We start from the raw sequence: 4,900 nt of genomic DNA, 5'->3' as shown, positions 1-4,900 counted from the left end.
ATGTATACAATATATATATACACACATATATATACACACATATATATACGTTTGTACTTACATATATATATGTATATATTATATATCTGTGTATGCAGGTGCGTGTACATGCATATATATATATATATATATATATATATATATATGCACGCACATTTAGCTGGGGACTGAAACTAAGACGAAGCTGAAAAAAGGGATCCAAATGGAGAGAAGCAAAAGGACAACCGAGAGTTGAGAAACAGGGGAGGAAAGTCATCGCTAGCCTCTGCTCCGTAGAAAGCGAAGGGCCTAAGAGAAGACTCGACCAAAAGAAGGCAGCGTTGGATTACTTGATTAATACTAGCAAGATTATATTAGTCTATTAATGATAATTTAAAACTTGCAAGATCTGGAAGAGGAAGGCCTTCTCTCAGGGAAACAGTCTGAAGGGAAGCTGCAAAAGAACAGGGATACAGCGGGAGATTAACAGAGAAGACAGTCCAGAGATGAGAAACAGTGAAGGCAAGTCATCGCTAGCCTCTACTCCAAAGGAAGCGAAGGGCTTAAGTGAAGACTGGCCAAAAAGAAGGCAGTGTTGGATTACTTGATTAATGCTAACAAGATTCTATTAGTTTATTAATGGTAATTCAAAACTTGCAAGACTCGGGAGAGGAAGGCCTTCTTTCGGGGAAACATGATGCAGAAAAATACGAAAGGTAGCTGCAATATCGAGCGTGTCCATACAATTTCTTGCGTACTTCATTCCTTACAAGTACACACACATAGAAAAACGACACATTCCCACAAAACTTCCTTACTTTTACTCATACACGCGCGAGTGCACACACATACTACAAATTATCCACCGCTTAATTCTCTCCGCGCATGTCCGACATTTGTCTGCTACTTTCTTTGCTCTTTTCTACAAGAAACCTGAAACTCAACATACTTCCTTTGGGTCGTTGTGGGAATATGTATCTTCTCACATTATCTCACATAGCTTTTTTTCTTTCTTAGCATATTTGCTCCTGGTCTTCTCCTTCTAACTTGATAAAGAGCGGCTGTCCGAAACGCCGATACATTTTCCTTTGCTCCACAGTGCACTGCATTGGCCTGTGTGCAAAATAATTAACTTATTGAATTACTTAACTTACAAAATAACGAACTTTTAAAAAATAAGTAAAGCTCTTTTCATAGATCATCGCCTAATGCAGCCGGACACATCTGATGATGTTCCCTGCGGTCACTGAATGCTTCAAGTTTTTCAGTAATAACATCCTCAACCAGGCAACCCAACTAGGAGTGATTAAGCTTGTATTCAGTCAGCATTACACCGCATATTTATTTACAGCGTTGACGTAGGCAAAACCCGGATTTATTGCTTATGAATTAATAAAGAACTTTGAGTTGTCTGCTCAAATATATTTGACATTCCCTTCGCTTCAATGTTCATTGGTATCCAGTCAATCCCTGGTTAGGAAGTGGTGAGAATCCGGAAGCCGGACACTCACAGGCTGGTAATTTAGCATTCTCTGGCTGATATCCTTACAAGCTATTATTTCACTGGCAGCCGGACATTCCTTGACTGGTGACTGAGTAACCTCAAGCCATTAGTCACATCAATCAGATCAACACAAGTCACCAACTGGACACATTCTAGCAGGCAACTAGAAAAAAACAGATGCGTCTCTGGTGACGTAATTTTATTTATTTATTTATTTAATTCTTTTCTTTTACTTAGACTGCGGCCATGCTGGAGCAGCACCTCGAACCAATCGACACCGGTGTTAATGTTTTAAGTCTAGTCCTTGTTCTATCTGTGACTTTTGCCGAACCGCTAAGTTACGGGAGACATAAACAGACCAACACCGGTTCTCAAGCGGTAGCGGGGGACAAAGAAACACTCACTCACACACACAAACACACATACATACATGCGATGGGCTTCTTACAGTCTCACTCTACCAAATCCACTGTGAAGGGTTTGGTCGGCCCGAGACTATAGCAGAAGACACTTGCCCAAGTTGCCACGCAGTGGAACTGAACCCGGTACCATGTGGTTGGGAAGCAAGCTTCTTACCATACAGCCACGCCTTATTCGTCTTCTTATTTTCGACCAGGAATTACGATTCATTGGAAACACAGAGAACGTTGCTAGGTTGAAAGTAAACGTTTGGCTGAACCTCTTTTCATTCTCATCCTATGTTTATGAAGAGAAAGAAAGAAAGAAAAGGAGTGATGGAGAGAGGTGGGAGGGCGTGATGGCAATCGTTTGTTCATGTAATTGCTGAGAGGGAGAAATGCTGTAATATTTCTCGGAATCTAGTTATGGTATGGCATGTAAAGAATTTGGCGTCGTCTGACGTGATAATAATGGATATAATGATAGTTATAATAATGGCGGTAGTAGTGGTAGTGGTGGTGGTGGTGGTTTTAGTAATAGTAGCAGTAGCAGCAGCAGCAGCGGTGGTGCTGATAGCGGTGGTTATTTCTAGCAAATTGAACGACCAGGTAGAGTCACCGTGTTCTGCAAGAAGTGAATTCTAATGTTTCAAGAATTGTATGTCGGAGTGGGAGGGGGTTGTTTTGTTTTCTTTGTTTTTGTGGAGGCAATAATTAAATAATTCACTAAATAAATAAATAAATAAATAAACCTTGTGACCGAAACTGAAAGAAACCCGTCCTATGTGTGTGTGTGTTTGTAAGTGTGTATGTATGTATGCATATGCGTGTGTGTTTCTGTGCGTGTATTTTCTCCCACTACCACTACCACTTGACAACCGGTGTAACTTAAACGTGTAAAAGAAGGAAAGTAAAGAAATTGAACCTAAAATCGGGGCTTTTCTCTTCTTCTCTGCACGCGAGTGGGTGCACTTGGTTAAATGGAAGCTTCCTTGAACAGGGAGAACGGACTCAAGGGTAAAAATCGAATAATGTTACAAGTGGGTGAGGAAGGTGTGTGTGTAAAACAGATTCTTTGGAATAAGTTAATTTTATGACTGAAAAAAAGTATCGAACGCATTGTAGCGTAGCTAAGATGGGGACAACGTGGGCGGTCCACCCTGGTGACACTTTGGGGTCTAGAGAAGGCGAGAGGCCGGTAAACTCAAGGGCTTCCCCAAGCCGCAACACAGTGCAGCTACGCCGTTGAGAACGCACGAAGAAATGTTCCGTAGATATTCAGAGTAGTTTCCCTTGGATCGGTTTTTTTGTTGAACTCTTAGCGAAGGTAAATATGTTCTCAATTCGGGAACTAATACAACTGTCTGTAGACGACAGAAGAAAGCCGATGGTCTCGCTCATGCCCTTGATTTAAAGGCATATGCCGGTAATTGTTCAGCTTAGGGATATTTAAAAAATAAATAAAAATTAAGGGGGAGATAACTTAGTAAAGGGACATACATTTCGCCCGTCTTTTAGGTTCAAATCCCGCCGAGGTTGACTTTGTCTTCTTTCCTTTCGAGGTCGAATAAATAAATACCAGACATATACTAGGAGCGATGTACCCCGTCCCACAAAAATTTCAGGTCTTGTGCCTCTTGTAGAAAGGATTGTTACGGTATGAACAAGGCGGCGAGCTGACAGAATCATTAGCACGCCGGACTAAATGCTCAACGGCATTTCGTTCGGCTTTATGTTCTGAGTTCAAGTTCCGTTGCGGTCTACTTTACCGTTCGTCCTTTCTAGATCGATAAAATAAGTACCAGTTGAGCACTGGAGTTGATATAATCGATTTAACCCCTCCCCTCAAATTACTGACCTTTAGCTGAAATTTGAAGAAATTATTAGCTCCGCCTTATCGAAGGCGGGGGTATTGTTTTTAGTCGTGTTTGTTCGGTTGTTTGTCTGTGGACAAGGTATCTCAAGAACCGCTGGATGGATTCGAATGAAACTTTTGTTTTTTTTTACATAATTTCTGAGAGCAGTCGAGTTTATTTCAGATATTCTCGTTTTAAAAAACATCTCCGGTTAATCATTGAGAGGACAATGATGTTTCCTTGACGGAGGTTTGCGCTCTCTGAGTGTTTTTGTTATTATTTATAATGTGGCAAGGCGACGAGCTGGCAGAAGCCGGGCGAAGTGCTTAGCGGTATTTCGTCTGTCTTTACGTTCTGAGTTCAAATTCCGCCGAGGTCGACTTTGCCTTTCATCCTTTCGGGGTCGATAAATTAAGTACCGAGGACGATCTAATCGACTGGTCCCCTCCCCCAAAATTTAGAACCTTGTACCTAGAGAGTACAAGCAACGGAAAACATTCTGTTTGCGTAAAATAATGTTAACTTGAATATTTTTCATGGAGTTATTTCCCTTCGATAAGTCGCTTAAAAAAGTAATTTGAAATCAATTGAGAGAGCTGTGGGTGGAAAGACATTGCTTACATCTTTCACTAAGTCGCTACCGGTTAAAAGATGGACGTACGTCAGCGCACGCATGACTGTTTGGGATACTGAAGTTCTGCTCAGCTTGAAGGAGACACAAACATTTATGATGTAGCAGCACCATGCCAAGAAACCTTGTATAAAGGCCAGTCACATATGATTAATGCCCCAAATCACAATATATAGCTGACTGTTGTATAAGTGTTTGCTTTTTGTAAATGGTCCATGGAATTGAGTCTTGGGTGGGGTGGCGGGGGGATCAAGGATTCTGGACAAATGTCCAGTGGACAGAATTTCAGTTTGAGTATGTGTGTGTTGTCTGTGTATGTGTGTGTGTGCACGCACATGTGTTTTACTGTCTCTCTGTCTCGATAGCACATGATGGTTGTAAACAAGTGCCACCATCATACAAGCGGTGTCCTTTGCTTCCAATCTTCCATGGAGACAGGCGAGGGTTGACAACAACAAGAAGGCATCAAGCCATAGGAAATCCACCGCAACAAATTCCATCCAACCCCCGCAAGCATGGAAAACTCAATATC

This window comes from Octopus bimaculoides, chromosome 24, assembly GCF_001194135.2.
Source record: "Octopus bimaculoides isolate UCB-OBI-ISO-001 chromosome 24, ASM119413v2, whole genome shotgun sequence".
Lineage (NCBI taxonomy): Eukaryota > Metazoa > Mollusca > Cephalopoda > Octopoda > Octopodidae > Octopus > Octopus bimaculoides.
The sequence above is the reverse complement of the archived record's forward strand: the minus strand, read 5'-3'. Positions refer to the sequence as shown.